We start from the raw sequence: 18,149 nt of genomic DNA, 5'->3' as shown, positions 1-18,149 counted from the left end.
GCACAAAGGGGTTATTGTTTCTAGCATTTCATTAAGCCTTGTCTCAGTTAATTCTTCATGCTTAGTGTCTTCATCAATAAGCAACATATCCATCAATATGTCTCTTGTAACTGTCATCTCAATGTTCTTACAGGATGCATTTGGAGACACCTTAGCATGCATCAAAACCATGTCCTCTACCTGTTGTCTTTTTTGCCTTGAGATCCCTTGTTCCACAGGGTGGTTGTGCATACCCATATGAATTGCGCATCTGGTAACTCTTTCACGGTCATGCGGGAGACAATAGTACATGATTGCAGCACATGGTTCTACACACTCTGGTGACTCACCACAATGCTTGCAAACTAATGTTCCTATCTCCTTGTTGAGTGGCCCTACAGAGGGTGTCTTCTTTAGCTTGCCTTTCCATTGTGTTTCATTTACTAAACCAATGCGCTCATTGTAAGCACAATCCACATTATAACACCTCAAATAACCTCCACATCTGCTAAATCTTACAACACCTCTAAAAAACTCTTGTGTGCTTGTCGTATACTCTGTCCAAATATGCCCATCACACCTCTGATCCATTCCTTTCATAGGAGAGCCTGAACTTATTGGTGGTAGCTCAAACAAAACATATCCATCATATCTCGCTAGAAGTTCTTGCACGACATGCATCGATTGCGCACTTGAAAAGGCGACATGCAAAGAGCTAGACAATGGAAGCCTTTGCAAAATTGTAAGTACACTCACCTCTTCAACAGAAGTTGATGATGCATTTGACACTATTTTTCTTACGACCACCATGAAATGTTGATGGGTTCGGCCATCCAATCTGAACCCTTTCTCTCCCCCTTCCAAATCCACCAAAGGTTGACAAATAGCAACATCTTCAATTCCAATCTGTTGATGTACTTGAATCTCTTGATCTCCAATGGCAAAATGGTCCTTAATGTCTATTAATGCAACCTCACAAAACTCAGTATCATATCTAATAGCAAGTGTTTGAGATTGCAAATATTTCAGTAGAATAGTTTGAGGTGCCATTCTATTGTCTTAGATAGAAGAACATAAGTGCAAAGCCAGTAGAAGGTGACGAGAAGGGGAGGCCTTGGAGAAGGTGTCAAGAAATGGAGAGCTTTGAGAATTGCAAAGCTACTAGTAGAAGGTGACGAGAAGTGGAGAAAGGTGACAAGGATGAATACGTGTGTTAATCTTGAATTTATAATTTTAAATTGATATTATTATTATATTGGAAAGGTGGATACGAATTTATTCTGTGAACTTGTACATGATGCGCTATATTTATTAGTAGGAGAACAGTCCAAAAAAACGGACCAGTAGATGGTGCACATTGCCAGATACGTATTAATTGTGTGAATCTCTACCCATCACTTTGGAGGTAGCCCACCACTCCTACAACTCATGCAATGAGCTACCAACTGATGATGTCGATATTGAAGCTCGAGAGTGTGAACAACGAACCTCATGTTAACTTCTATTATCATGCCAACTTCTTACTTCACGCTAACTTCTAACCTCCTTCTAACTATCATGATAATGATCTAGCTTTCCATCAAGCTAACTTCTAACTTCATGCTAATAATTACGCCTAACCGATTTTTTTGCCTAACAGAGTGTTCTGCCTAACTGGAAGAACTAACCGAGTGCTACCGATAATCTAAAGCGACTGCCATCTATCAGTTTTCATGAAAACTGACACTCCATCTGTCAGTTTTCATGAAAATCTAACGCTCCTAACTCAATGAAAACTGACGTTCAATGCTAAAACTGTCAGTTCCATCTTCACTTCAAGCTTTGCTTCAAGCTTGCTCTCAAGCATCTTCGCTCTTCTCCCTCCTCCTTTTTCCTCCTGCCATCTTTGCTCTTCTTTTCAGCAAGCACCTTCGCCATCGACTAGCGCCCAACACCAGCCTCGCATGCGACTCTACAGCTCGCATGCAACGTAAGAACCGAAAGCTCCAATGAAGAAGCTTCTCAAAAGCTCTCAAAAGCTCCCAGACGAGCTCTCCAACCAGGCTCATATAGCGACTTCCTCCATGTTACATTCATAAGGTGCTTCATGAGCCGCTCCACCGCCGTTTGACAGAGGCATAGCTCTCTACAACAGCAACGCTTGAGCATCGCCATCACCACACAGCTCCCGCAGCGCCATAAGCCCGTCTTCAAAGATGCGCCACAGTCTTCAAAGACGCGCCACAGTCTTCAAAGCCTGCATGAGCCCGTCTTCAAAGACGTGCCACAGTCGCGATCATCTGCAAAGGCGACCTCCTCTTCTTGATTTTAGAAGATGATGAAGAAGAGGATTCCGACGAGAGGTTTCTTCTTCTGACGACGAGAGGGTCCAAGCCCTTCACCACCCGATTCTCCCACACTCGCAGGTTTCTTCTCTCTCTCTCTCTCTCTCTCTCGCCTTTCTTGCATTTCCACAAACTTTTCGCACTTGCTCCTGCATTCTCATCTCTTTTGCTCTCCTGCTTTGCTTTCATCAATGCTTTTACCAGATACAGGGAGATTTCAGCTCTCTCCATCATCTGTAGAATTAGCATTCGTTTACCTCTTGCATGCTCCCCGATTCCGAAGGAATGCATCACCTTTTCATTCTTCATGAGAGATATAGTTCTACCCGCTCTGTTGCTCGCATTCAAGGCCCAGATGTTCCTTAGCATTTATAACTGTAGGAAACCGGGAATCACATTGGGCAGCTCCAGTAGCTTGCAAGAAGGAACATATCATCTCACCGCTCTTGTCAATCGTAGAAGCAGAGTTGAACGAATCAATCGATAAGCAGACCGTAAATAATCGTTAGTTTTTGGTGTATGACAAAGTTGAAAAGTTGGGTGAAGAAGAATACGTCACATGAAAACTGCTCCAAGCTTACCCGATTCTCCCATACTTTGCTTGCTCTTCATAAGCAAGTGCTCTTCCTATTCGGTCGACGACCAACAAATCTCATGCGCTCCAAACCGTTGGATTTTTCATGCGCTCCAAAATACTTCTCATGCACTGCAAGCTCTGACAGTAATCCTGCATTTACTTTAATCCTGCAAGCTCACAGAAAAGCATTGAAAGCCATCAATTGCAGCGACCTCAATTGCATCGTCTCTCTGTGAGCTTTCTGGATCGTCATGTCTCTCTCTGTGAGCTGAACTGCATCGTCTCTCTTTGAGCATCATCTGTCTCTCTGTGAGCATCGTCTGCTTCCTCTGATGCCGTGTCTCTCTGTGATGCCATCTCTCTGCATCTCTGTGAGCATCCTTTGACGCCATGTCTCTCTGTGAGCATCTCTGTGAGCTTCCTTTGATGCCATCTCTCTGCATCTCTTCAAGCTCCCTTCACGCCGAATGGCATAGAGCTTGCTAGCCTGAGGACTGACGCCATAGCTACCGTGAGCCCCTTATCGCAATAGGGGGCTTCATGCAGCCGCCTCCTAGATGCTAACCTTCATGCTAACCTTCATGCAATTGCCTCCCACCTGCATTTTCTTCACCTCATCCTCGTCTCCGTCCCATCCTTCCTCGGTGAGCACCTCCCGACTCTCTTTTCCTAGTTTCTTTTCGTGAGCACTTGGCTGGTCACTGAATATGTTCTGTTTGTGGGTTTCGTTTCACTGAATATGTTCTGTTCGTGGGTTTTAAACGAATGTGGTCTCAAAGTTTTCGGGCAGATGTTGCTGTCCTTTCATGGCTTGAGCACCGCGTATTAATACGCGGTGCCAAAGTGTATTATATAAGCTCTTCTCTACAAAGTGCCAAAGTGCCAAAGTGCCTTCTCTACAAGCTCGTTGTTGGGTAATGCACAGAACGAAAGGTTTTCTTTCGGAAGATTTTCAATGTTGCTGGAATTTGCAGCCGGTGTGTCACGAACCTGTTCTCTGTCCTCTAGGCCCGGAATGAGATCAATGTGTTCTCTATCCTCTAGGCCTGGAATGAAATCATTGATCAGAAGTAATCCTTGCTCATGTTGAAACATTTCTTAACTGGAAAGACACTCTTCGAAAGTCCAAGTGGACAAATGGTCGCCTTCGCCCCCAAGCTGTGGGTTACTCAACGAGAGTGGACATACAACGCCTGTAACTGAAAGCAGGATAGATTTTTGCTGATCGTGCTTCTCTCTCCATCACACCTACACACTCTCCATGGAACCAACATATATCTTCGCCTTTTCATGGCTTGAGCACCGCGTATTAATACGCGGTGCCAAACTCTCGTATCAAAGCAAGCTGAAATGACTTCTTTGCATGTGAGGAAGTAGTTTATGCTTGAATTATCACTTCCTCTTAGTTTGAATTATTGCTTCCTCTTTAATTAACTCACTCTTTGAATTGCCAGTTCCTCACAGATCACAAAGCTTTTTGATCAAATCTTCGTCTCCAACTCAACTAGAGCCGTGGAGATAAAATCAAGTACCATGATAACAAGTTTGGAATGAAGGCCTTTCAGGCAAGCTCTAAACGCATTTTTTTCATTGGTAGAGCACGCGTATTAATACGTGGTTGAAAACCTTTTAATCTTGCTTTTTTCCAAATGTTCTACCATTTTCTCATGCTACAAAGATTTTATAGTTTGCCTTTTATCAATTCTCCATTGAGGTGATTTGTTGGCAAGAATGATGTGTTTTAGGAAACGATTTGTCTATGAAAATTCCATATTTGCGCTTGAGGAAGGCAAGATTTCAGATGTCATTAAACAAGGCAATTTGCAGGTTTTAGCTCAGCGTATTAATACGCTGTGCAAAAGGTTGTTCCCGTGCAAATTTAGGAGGGCATATTAGTGTTGTGCTCGTGCTTACTCTTGGAGCCATTTGTTGGGGCTTGAGCAAAAAGGTGAATTTTGGCTTGCCTTGATATAGCAAATGCTTGAAAAATAACGGATTGATTGTTTTTTCATCATGGATTGCTTTTTGTTATTGGTGGATTTCAGTCTTGGAATCATGGTCAAGAAGAGGGTTTTGAATCTTTGTGAAAACAAAAAGCCTCCTCTTGCCACTACTGCAAGGGCACAAAGAAGGAAAAGAAAGTGCCCCCCGAGTGAGGGATCTGTCCATGACAACATAGGGAATGAAAGAGAGGTTCTTGAAGTGGATAGTGTTGCAATTCAAGGTATGGATGAAGAAATTGAGCGGTCACTTCCACAAGAGGATGAAGAGATAGATGTCGATCTTGCAGAAATGGAGGTGGAGATGGCAAGAGGAGGTGATGTCATTGGCAGATGCAGACTCCTTGGCTCTGATGAGTGTCCACGAATACCATTGTGTAGGATGATTCCATATGCTCGTGTACGTGGTTTGAGGTCTGATGTGGCAACACTTAAAAGTGCTTTTTAATATGAAGGTTACTTACTTGAAAAAGGGGCTTTCATTGTTTCTCTTTGCACTTCAAATGGGGAGGAAACAAAAGTCAGAAATGAAGTCAGAGAAACATGGACACCATTGTGGAGGGAAGTTGAAGGTGAATTTGAAAAGGAGCTTGCAAGTAAAAAAGAGTGGCAGTTTATGTGTAAGAAGACGTTTTATGTATGGGAGGGCAATCATCGTACCACTGCATGGATGCAATTGATTTGTGAGGCCTACATGGAGACTAAATCAAGACACATTAGGGTGATGTGCATAGTGATAGACCCTTGCCATACTTCAGAGATTGCATTGCTTGCTGGATTGCAAAGAATGAATTCGTAAGTACATTAAAATATTTTATTTGATGCCGTGCACGATTTGATATGGAAACTACTAACTAGAATGCTATTTGAACCTTGTCTATTTGTACAGATTGAATGAGCATGCTATCATTAAACCTAGTGTACGAGACACTCTTGTTAACACAAACAATATATGTGAGTGTGATGCCACCTTGTTTCTTAGTACTTTGACTAGTGAACAATGTGTAGTCATTGAAAAAGTAAGGACAAGGGATTCAAAAGGGAAAAAACAATGGTACCCTTTGACAAGAGGATATCTTGCATGTTTGGTGTTTCAGGTGTGCTCATTTTTATTGTATTCACATTTCTCATTGTATTCATTCTTTTCATTTAGCAAGATTAGCATTTTTAATTGTATCCATTCACTATTTCTCAAGGGTCTTGATTTCGTAAGGTTGAATACACTGGAGACCTTACGCAAGCAATAGAACATGTGGGAAAGATAGTTTCTGAAGAGAGGAGGGCAAAGGCTGAGCGCAAAGAGCGTACAAGAATTCACAAAAAGTACTCGGATAAAATGGGAATGGTATGTGACCATCTTTTTCTTGAATGCTATTGATGGCTTTTAATGTGAAGTATCTTATCTTTTTGCTTATGCTGAATCATCCTAGGTGCTCAACATCCTTGATCCTAAACTTGGTGATGTGTGGAAGAAAATGGTTTTTTCATTGCGCTTTGAAAGTCATGATTCTATTGTTACCTTATCCAAGCTAAAGTATCTTGCTAATGCGGAGTTGAGAAATGAGAAGAGACTCATGTTGCTATCACTTCTCGATGCCAACAAGAGGATGAGGGAGATGTATTTTATGCCTGCAGAAGATAATGAGTATAGAGGGTAAGTGTTTCATGCCTATCCTATATTTTCCCAGGATGGTATGTGCTTAGTTGGATTTCTTTCTTTGATGTGCTAGTTTGATTTCTTTCCAAGTAGGTGGTTAAAAAAGGAGACATTCCTTGAGAAAGTGGAGATCCAATCATCAATGGCTTTGGAGGACTTATGTGCACTTTGTGCAATGACCCAGCCACTTGCAGCAAGTTGCATGTACCTAGGAACCATGCATGCATTGTCTCAATGGGAACTTATACACTGCCCTTGGTGGATTGACTTCACCGATGGTCAAGTTTTAACAAGAGAGAGAGATCTCTTCACACAATATTCTACAAGCAAGAAAAGTGAAGATAAGGCCACAAGCAAGACAGACAAGGGGAGTCAAAAGGCTACAACTTCTGTGCCACCACCAAAGGATGTTCCACCCCAGGATGAAGAAGGTGTTTATTAAATCATTTTGATAAATTTGTTCAATTGTTGTGGAAAATATTTTTGGTTGTATATTGACCGATTCGATTTACTTGCACAGTTGTTGTAGAGATTCCAGCTCGTGTTGATAAAGAACGTCAGGAAAGCATTGGCCAAGACCAAGGTATAATCATTTCTCCTTTCATGAAACAATTGCTCTATATACAATAACTCATTGTTATATCATTTTCATTACTGCAAGAAAAGGTTATATTGTTATATTTGTGATATTGTATATTACAGGAAGTAGGATGATTGTGAAAGAGATGATCACTTATGTCTTTCATCGTCTATCACCTATGGATCCCACTGTGTGTCGAGGAGACACATTGCTTTGCAATTGTTCCATTGGAGATTATATTGCCATGGGCTTGGACTTTGTTGATGGGAAGAAGAATGGTGTTTACGTGCAAGCTCATGAATTTTTCTTAGCAGTGGCTCAAAAAGAAAAGAAACAGACTATAGGAGATTTGGCAAGAAGGTGAAGTGGGCTGTAAACTTTATGTTGCTTGACTTTCCGACGGGTTTTGAGATTTGTGGAGATGTTAGCCTCCCCTCATGGAACAAACTCACAGAGGATCACTTGAAGTATGGCATAGGTGTAGCTGCAGCGACGTTGGATGATGATGGGTGGTTGGTACTCATCTATCCATTGGCAGGTAAGCTTCTATTTACATCCATTTACTTCCTTCTTTCGCTTTACTTCCATTTAAGACTTCGAGCATGGATGCTCTTTGACAATATGGATATTTTGTATGATCTGTATATGAAGGACCATGTATTACATGGATGGAACGATATGTTCGTGCACAAGGATTGGAGGTGGACCATCATGTATTTGTGCTAGAAAAGCTTCCATATGGTCACATAAATGTACATGAAGGAGAAGATATGTTGGTGAGTTGGGTACATGAAGTTTCTTCTTATCATTGTATGGTGTGAGAGATAAAATGTCAATGACATATGTTCCTTCATCTTGCAGATGCGATCCTTCATGCTTGTGTTTGTGAGGCGTGTGGGCCATAAACCACCAACATTCCATGTGGAGAGTAAACCTCTTTTTGACAAGTTGAATGTTTGCCAAATGAGTGACCACTGGACTCATTATCTCCCTAATATACAAAAGACAGCTCGAGGAGCATTAGAGAAATCTGCTAGTTTCATTGAGTGTTTGTTGATCCTTTTGTGTCCTCCTGGTGGTTTGTGCATGGAGATGGGATGTGGTGTGGCACCTCTCATGAGAGCATGCTTGGCAAATCGGCGTGCATGCTTCTCTTTTGATAATGATGTTCTCATTGTGAGTAGTGTTGTGGAGCCACTTGTGCAGACCGCCAATGCAAAGAGAGCTCGATTGGAACTTCTTGATCAAGACATTGAGGGTGATGAGAATGCTATTGAGCCTCTCAAAAACCCTTATGACTCATAGTGAGCTACTTTTAGCTTGACTTCTTTTGTGCTTGTTTTGGTGATATTTAGTGACATTTTAGAGTTGTGTGATTAACATGGTCAGGGGTAATGACAAACTATGGTGATTGGTGTTTTTAATACTTTTGATTGGAGGAAGACACATAAATTCTAGCACTCATCTAACTATTGTCTTATGCCACACTTAATTAAAGACTCACTCCATGTGATCTTATGTGATATTGGTCAAAACTATGAAGTGCAAATGATAAGTAATTTCTTTTGGAAAGTCAAATGCAATGCTTTAGGATGAGTACGTCTTGTCATACATGTTGTTTTGAAGGTAGGAATGGAGCATGGTGTGCTTGGGTGTAGAGTTCATTGCTTGCATTCTTAAATGTGATATGTCGCAAAAATACTTCAATAATGTTCAATAGTCAAATAGTCATATAAACTTTAGTGCTATTTGTACATTCATATATATTTACGCTGTATATTGTGTGTGTAGTGAACTACCATGCTATGCAGAAGCAATGGCAAGGGAAATGGTGAAAAGAGATAACACTGTTCAAAGGATCAACGGGATGAAACAAGTTCGTTGCGTCTTTGTTGATGATGAATGCTCAACAAGTTCGACCTGAGCTTCAATTTGTTGTTGAATTATAAGTCAATTTATTGCTTCAACTTGGTCTTCAATCGTTGAAAGGAAACTAAGAAAGACTATTGGTGATGGATTATCATGTTCCATAAGATATTCTAGTGCTTGTATGATCATGTTTGTTGGCTTTTTTTGTTTCTAGTTATCAGATCCTAAGTCAATTGTCATATCTATAATATACTAAGCACGCTAATTGGATAGGATCATTTAGAGAATGTGGGACCTTGGATTTAATGTGATGAATGTAAACTGTTAGATCAATTCAATTAGAGTGGTATCAATTGGTATCATGAGGTGCGCCTGATTCTTCCATTGGGTTCTGAATCCTCGAACCACCTACAGGCTTCGAGATCACGTGGATAGCATAGTTCGTGATCAATCTTTCTAGGTTTTTTCTTATCTTCAATTTGTTTCATGGAGTTCCATCACCATGCTTGAAGGACAGAAGTCAACATCCAAATAATGTTCCTTTTTTCCTCTTGTATAAATTGGATAGAAAAATTTTGAAGGGTGATTGGCTGTTGTTGTAAATACTATATGGCCACTATGAATGTAAAAATGATGCCCATATGGCCACTATGAATGTAAAAATGATGCCTGGTGGAACGAAATGGATATAGCCTATTTCAACTTTAAACCTTTGTTTCATAGAGGTCCAATAAGATCGTTCTTGCAAATTTTTTGGGTGGATTGTTTGTCTTCCTAAATAGTTTTAAGATGGAGGGGAATGTTGGGATCCCTCCATGGAACAAAGTCATAAAGGAACACTTGGGGTACAATATAGCCACATGGGGCTGGTGATGATGGGACTATTATTTTCCCATTTTCAAGAAGGCAAATGCTTGCTTTATTTTATTATTTTTTCCTTTTTGCATGACTTCACATACAACATCACTACTTATCTTAATGTCATTCCAGTCAAAACATTTAGTGTTTAATTTGTTAATGGACCATGTATTTCTTAGATGGACCATGTTAAATGTGTTACTTGATAGGATAGGCATGCAACATCATGTTTTCAATTGCATGTTGGAGTCATGACTTTAACTATGTAAAGTGTACTCTCTTGGTTTTCACTGCTCGCTTTTCTTACCTCGCTCGGTTTTTGTCGCTCGCTTTATCGACTACCTCGTAGTGGTAATAGTACCGCCAGTAAAATGATACATTATTACTGGTGGTAACTATGACCATATTGCCGGTACTTATATTACCACTGGTAGTTGAAGTATAACCGAGCATTAGTACAATTGGCGATATCCATACTTTTACCACTGGTGGTAGAACTTCTACCAGCGGTTGTACTTCAACTACCGATGGTAGTACTACTACCCGAAGATATATGCTAACCACCGGTGTCATTGTCCACTAACAGTGGATTGAGAAGAGGTAAAACTCCTCCTCTCTCCATCTCTTAGCCAAGGGGCCTGGTGTTGGTCTCGCGTCCTGAATAGGACTCGGGGCTAGTTGGGACCACAACCTGGTACTAGGTTTCCTTGGCCCTCCACTTAAAAGGGGGGGAGTTTTTCAAAAATTTTACGAAATTATCTTGCATTTCTTGCATGCATGCATTGAAATGAATTTTTTAATGAAATTATCTTGCATGCATGCATTAAAAGCAAATTTTATATGAAATTATCTTGCATTTCATGTATGCATGCATTGAAAGAATCATTTCTTGCATGCGTGCACACTGCATTTCATGTAATTAAAAAATTTGCATTGAAATCATTTGCATGAGTGCATTGAAATCATTTGCATGCGTGCATTGAAATCATATGCATTTGCATTTCATGCATGCATAGGGTGGGGGTTATTGTTAGATGCTTGCCTGCTCACTATTGTGTGGCAATTGCAGCTATTTGCTAGTGTCATGTGAGAAATCTTTCTACACACACACAGCAAGATCTATTCGCAAGCATGGCCTCAACTTCCGGCACTAAGCGAAAAGTAGGGGAAGAGATAAGTAAGGGCAAGCGAAGAGAGTGATGAGGAGCATTCGGGATGTCTTTTTTAATAGGGTGTGCAACATGGAGGAGAATGAGATGGAATCAACCGTATCTAGTTTAGAGGGAGTTAGCACTATGAAGAGGAGGATTCTTGTGATGCTAAGACTAGTTTGTAGTCTGAAGGTGAGGATGACCTTGCGAGCCGAGTTTAGTGGGAGACAGATGCCATGCTTTGGGTTGATAGCTTTATTGGGAATGCAAAGACCCACTTCAACGAATCATGCAATGCAGATCCTACTCTTGCACAAGAGTTTGATGTCTTCAAATTGACACAATGGACAAGTGTATGGGCCAAGCACAAGAGTAAGGTCATTGCGTCAGATTGCCATGTCATAGTGGCTAAGAGCTGGGAAAAGAAGGTTGCAATAGCTTACGTCCTTGGCTGTAGGAGAAGAACAGCCAGCCTCTACACCCTCTCAACCATTGAGAGGTGATGAGGTTCAAAGGGCACAACACCTGGCTAGTAACATAAACAGAGTGTCATTCTTGGCCTATGTCATAGAGAGGGAGATCCATCTAGGCGAGAAAATTGGCTCAGGATCCTATGGCACTATTTTTAAAGTGCGGTTGGTAGGAGCTACAAGGTTGCCATATCACGTGGAATATGCCGGAAAGAAGTACAAGGGAAATATTGGGACGCATACATGAGAAGCAAGGAGAGAACAACTGATGCAATCACAGCAACCCAAGAAGAGCCACCGTGGACCATCACACCTTACTTTAATGGTGGTAGCTTGTTGTAGTTTCTTCAGATTATGCCAATGGACAAGGGCAGGTTCACATGCTACTTCCACCATTCTAAGAGGAGGAGTGGATCTGATGGCCACAGCAAGTGGGGAAGTCCCATCTACATTGGAGAAGGAAGATATTGCTTGGATCAATGTCTTTTATGAGAATCTCCTCCATATCATCCATGCACTTGTGGATGGTTTGGCAAGGCTGCACATAGAAAGGTGGATGCACACAGACTTGCACCCAGGCAACATCTTATTAGATTTTGTTGGAAAGTCTAGATGCCGAGTAGGCATCATAGATTGGGGGATGGCCATGGACTTCTCGAAGAGTCGAAAGGCATTCAAGCATATGAAGAAGCAGTCTTTGGAGACACATGCCGACTTTGCTGAGAGATTTTGCAGGAAAGAGGAAGAGCATGGGCGAAAAAATTGGCTTGCACCCAAGCTACAAGAAGTAGCCTTAAGAGGCAGATATACATGCCATGCAAATACCTATGCATTGGGATGGATCATTGTTGAGATGATTCAATTTTTTGAAGTTGCCTGGGGTTACCTTGAGAATGATCGAAAAATGCCTCCCTCTCATGTTGTTAATGCCATTAAACGTCATGCGCATGAACAAATGATGCGTCACATTGCCGATCACAGAAATCCGCCTGCATAGACCAGTGATTTGTTAAAGAGAGTGGAATGTGAGGGAGAATTGGCTATGAGGCCTATGGAAGAGATGTCTCTTGCCCTTAGGCTTGCAACATAAGCCACATTTTTTGTCTTGTAATATTTTTGGGACACCATGTGTCTGTCAAACTTATTGTAATAAACTTATTGTTCAAAAATAAAATTATTGGCGTTGAAAGCATTTGTAAGTGAAAAAAGATGTCATTTATGTTGTGGATGTATAGCCTTTTATATCGTGTAAACATTGCAACATTTGAAAGCATTCATTCAAGATTGGAACATGTATATTTTGCATGTCATTTGTAACATCTTCATCATTCATCAAGCATATTGTACGTCTTGTGTCCTATCTCACACAAGGTGAACTCACAAATATTGATTTTGATGCATGCAGACTTTGCATACTACACTCAGGGCATTTATCTATACTGAGCTATCTGAACTACAGTATCCGCACTACACTTTTGGAAAATGTCACAAGGAGAGGATACTCCTCTGTACAGGGAGGAGGAAGTCTCCAAAAGAGCAGGCAAGCGTCCATTGACACAAGAGGAGGCTAAAGAGGAGGCATGATGTGCCGAGCATCAACGGTTACAATTCAAGCGACTATGCAAGGTTGCCAACGCAGCGCCCGGGCATGTTCTAGAGACTATATCGCATACATCTGTGTACGCTCAACTTGGAGGTCTGTATGTTTAAAGATATTGCTAATAAGTATCTGAATAGCAATTGACACCATGGGCGTTGGTTTTGCAGCCATGCAATGGAAAGAAGTACACAAGTTGGTCTCCAAACAAGAGCTCCAGGCACAATCTGGCCCTTAGATTTTTGTTTAATAATTCAATTTTTATTTAAAGATATTGCCAATAAGTCTCTGAATAGCAATCAACACCTGGTTTTGTAGCCATGCAATGGAAAGAAGTACACAAGCTAGTCTCCAAACAAGAGCTCCAGGCAATTTGGTCCTTAGAGGCAGATGAAGAGGCAGGCTCAGGCAGTTAAACGAGGAGATGCAGAAGAACAGAGGGAGATGGAAGCACCCAAACCCAAGATTTAGACCAACACAGGAGGTGGGAAGATAAGCAACTGCCGAGACAAACGGATTAGGCAAAATGCCAGGGAAATCTACATCGAGGTATATGGAAAGCCCCCACACCATAATGGAGTGGCGATGTACTTCGCCAAATTCTTGTATGTTCACTTCATTAAGGGTATATAGGTGGACTTCTCCTCATACAAGGACAAGCGTACGCGTGGTCATACAGAAGTGACGATCACCCAATCCCAATTGTCTACGGCATTGGAGGGTGCGCGTGGCTCACTGGAGTAACAGGTGGCACAACTTCACGAAGAGAACGTGGCCCGGTTTGAGCAGGTCCAATGCCTAGAGACTGAAAGACCACAAACCAGGCCAGAGTTGCAGAATGAGAATATTGTTCTACGTGCCCAATTGAAGAGCTTGGAGGACCTCAACACGCAGTCGCGGCAAGAGGCCCATGAAGCACATGCAACACTAATTGAAGATGCAAGCGTGGAGGTGCGGTTAGCTATTTGTCGCCATCCATCGTCACAACCATATGCCATGAAACCCCTTCCCTCTGATAGCCTAGACAATTTCTTGTGCTCAATATGCCAATGCTTGTTTGATAATTGTACTGGCTATTACTCTTTGCCTTGCGGCCACAAATTTCATCTTTATTGTCTAGTAGACTACTTGCCAACTAGGTCAATTTGTCCACTTTGTAAAGCCCAACTATCAATGGCATTGTACATGGTGTTGGGCTTAGGACAGCTATATCCAGGACCATGACATTGAAAATATAATGTCTTTATTATGAAAATATATGCCTTTGTTTTAAGTTCATTGAAGCTATATGATGGTGTACTATATGATGTGGTGGGATTCATAGATTTAACTTCTTAGTGATTAATTTAAATGCATCCAATGTTCATAATTATTTTGCACTATGCAATCAAAAAATCCATCACATGCAATCCTAACATCATCAATTGGAATAGTGTCAATATATTATTTCATAATAAATAATTTAAGGAAAGATATGGTTAATTGAAAACAAATAATTTAATTGCATTAAAAAAGGCTATGGTTATTTCATAATAACTAATTTAAGGAAGGCTATGGTTGCATCAATTGGAATTTGGAATGTAAAACACTATGCAATCTTATATAAAGTAAACTTTAAACTTTAATAATTATAAACTATTAAAGTAAACTTTAAAAGAATTTTCTATTTGCCATTGAAATATGATTATATGCACTTTCATCACAAGTCTCTCTCTCTCTCTCTCTCTCTCTCTCTCTCTCTCTCTCTCTCTCTCTCTCACACACACACACACACACACACACACACACTGGGGACAAGTACCCAAATCTCTTTCTTAAGCACACTCCTATCAGGCATTTGGGTCCTTGGACATAGCATTTAAAACATATTAAGAATGCTTGAGTGGAAACTTCAAAATGTGAGTTTATCTGTTTTGCGATTTGTATCTCACTCTAGAACTTTTTAATTTTAACCCAAGAAAATTAAAAATCAAGGATTTCTTAAAGGTCCCCAAAATGACCTCAAATTTTTCCTAATGATGGAGTAGAAGAGCTAGAGTGCGGAGTGGGAGTAGCGTAGAGCAAGGTTTGGAGTGAGTGCTTAAATGAGGGGTAGCGAAGCGAGTGGTGCAGCTCTGGCATGGCTACGGCCTGTGAGAGGGGAGGAAAAAGGACCAGATTAAAACTATGTCTCATGAAAGGGGGAGACCTAGAGCACTGGGAGTGTGCAGACCTGTTTACATATCCTGTGCCACCACATCAACCTTGACCCTGACTACGCTTTCTGGACCTATGATGGTGATACCCACGTGATGATCCCTCAGAAGGGGCAAGAGGGGACAGCTCTCAAGTAGGAAAAGCCATCAATGTTCCTGATCTACCCCAAGGGGGTTCAAGGGAGAGAACAGTGGAGGTCCTCCAAGATAGAAGAGAAAAAAATCTCTCTACCTCCGTGTTACTCATGGCTACGACAAACTCATCAAGGACTCCTGACAAAGCCATGGGCTACTAGCAAAGGAGTCCCTCAAGGGGTAGTCCCCTAAGGAGTAACCCGAGGGGTAGTCCCCTGAGGAGTTGGCTAAGTGTAATCAAAGTTGTTCAGAGGGTAGAGCTCTCCTCCTACGAGGAGTCCCATGATCATTGGGAGTCTACTCTCCGATCGTGTGACGTGACAAAATGTCCTATTTAATCGGATTACACAAACAAAAACACTAATAATAAAACAAACACAAACACAAAATCGAATAAGAAGCAAAAAAAACAATGACTACTTACATGCGCAAGAAAAAAATGAATAAATAAAAACTTTGGAGAGGAATGGTGGAATTTTGGAATGAGGAACGAAAAGAGAGAAAAAATGGAATGAGAGACAAGCTAGAAACGTAGAAAGACAAAAAAATGCAGAAAGAGAGGACATGGAAAGAAAGACAAAAAAGAGAAGGGGGAGGAAAAGAGAGCAAAAGATGGAAACATAGAAAGAGAGGACAAGGAAAGAAAGAGATAAAAGAGAAGAGGGAGGAAAAGAGAGAAAAAGAGAAGAGAGAGGAAAAGAGAAAGAAAAGGAAGGAGGAGCAAAAGAAAGAAATAGAGGAAAGAAGAGAGGAGGGAAAGAAAGGAGAGAAAGAACGAAAAGGACGAAGGAAGAAAGAAGGAGAAAAGAGGAAGAGAAGAGAACAAGAAGAGGAGAGAAAGAGAGAAAGAAAGAGAGGAAAAGAGTGGAGAGGAAGAGAGAAACAGAGGAAAGAGAGAATGATAGAGAAGTCTCCAATGCAATGGCACAGAAACCTGGGAGATGCTATGTGTTGGTGCGAACGTAGGTTCAAACCAACATGTGCTTTGGCTCGATGAGTCAAGCGGACCTCCAACTATATCACCACTCCAACATCTAAAAATGAAGCGTGGTTATGTGACTTGGTCACACGAGCATGACAAAAGAGATTGCTGCCATGTACCAATCTCAATGTCCACAGAATACGTACACAATCAAAGCCATTGAACAAAAAGTGTACACAGTACGTTCAGCAGGCCCCATCATTCGAAACATACCAAATGAATTACTGCCCATGGTAATGAACAATTTCAATAATCATGTGCAAGACAACACCGCACACGAGCATACTAATAACAGGTCAAGAAAGAGGAAAAGGGAAAGATCACACTTGCACCACTCATAATGGAAGCCATTTTTAAGGACTCCCCAAGACATACATGTGTTTTCTGTGGAACAGTGCACTTCAAAGGGAAGTTGGAGAAACTAGACCAAATGACAAAAAAATTTCTGGTCCAACATAGACAGATGCTTGTGTTGCTTGTGTGCCAAACAAGTGAGGAGCTCTAAGCTCCCAATGCTATGCAGGAAGAATATGATCCTTGTAAAGAAAACCACATATGCTTCCAAGCTAAATGACGCTTGTAGGAGGTTACACCTTCGCCATTGGTCATGGCTGTGTACAGCATTTGCAAATAAATTTTAATGTAAAAGTTTGTGTAAAGCTCAAGCAAGCAACGGATGACATTTGTGTTCAAAGGGTCCTTATCATAGAAGTCCTTCAATTTGGAAAAGTCATAGCCTTTCAAGGTCTGTTTAATGTGTTCCATGGCTTTAGGGTCCTGTGATTAGAAACAATTGACTGGAGTTCAGACTTAAAGGAAATGAAGACGAGACAGTAGATCAAACGTCAAGACGAAGAGGTGAAGACACAACACATACAGTTCAACTGTCAGAGCAACGAATGCTATAAGAGGATTGGCCTCTGTGCGTTTCTTTGCATTAGTCGATAACAGCAGTAAAAGAGTAAGTGCATCCTTGTCCACTTAATTGCTGCTCAATGTCAGCAGTAGCAACTTGCATCTTGCAAAACAGGACCTCCCTCACTTCCACTCAGCTGGACTCATCTGTACGCAGAAGTACACCAGCAAAAAGTAAAACAGGAGGTAGGTAGCAAACACAAAAATCTGTACTGAAAGGAGTACTAAGACAGCTCTTCCATTTTGTGTGCCACCTGTAAGTACAGAATTTGAACTCATCCACCAGAGCTCATCTTTAAAATTCAGTGAAGGAACTCATTAATGAACAGCAGCAATTAAAAAGTAACCACATGGCTGAAAACATAAGGTCTGAGAGATCAAGAGAAAAGACGGATTAATGAACAGCAGCAATTAAAAGCTAAGCACATCGACGTCCTCTCCACTGCTGCTCACTGTTCCCACCAGAATTCCACCTTCCGGTTTCAGAGACTGGCCCAGCTTTATATTTATTTGCTCACAATTATATGAGCTGAAAACAGAAGGTCCACACAATTAAAGAAGCTCAGAATTAAATGAGATGAAGACAAAAGATAGAATTTTGAACTATGAGACGACTCAATGGTACACAGGAATGCCTTGACTGCAGTACCAATGATTACATCTTCCAAAACAGAACGTCTCTAGCTTCCACTCAGTTGTACCCAAGTCTACAGGATATGTGCTATTGTATGTGCACTTAAGCGAAAAAACACCATCAAAAGTAAAACAGTAGGCAGTTAGCAAACATGCGACTCCATACCCTTTAGTGCTAACAAAACTGTGCGCGCCACCTTAACCACACCATTTGAAGTCATGTTCAA

This window comes from Dipteris shenzhenensis, chromosome 19, assembly GCF_047967505.1.
Source record: "Dipteris shenzhenensis isolate YYH24624 ecotype China chromosome 19, Dip_SZ_1.0, whole genome shotgun sequence".
In the NCBI taxonomy this organism is placed as follows: Eukaryota; Viridiplantae; Streptophyta; class Polypodiopsida; order Gleicheniales; family Dipteridaceae; genus Dipteris; species Dipteris shenzhenensis.
Note: the sequence above shows the minus strand (reverse complement) of the source record.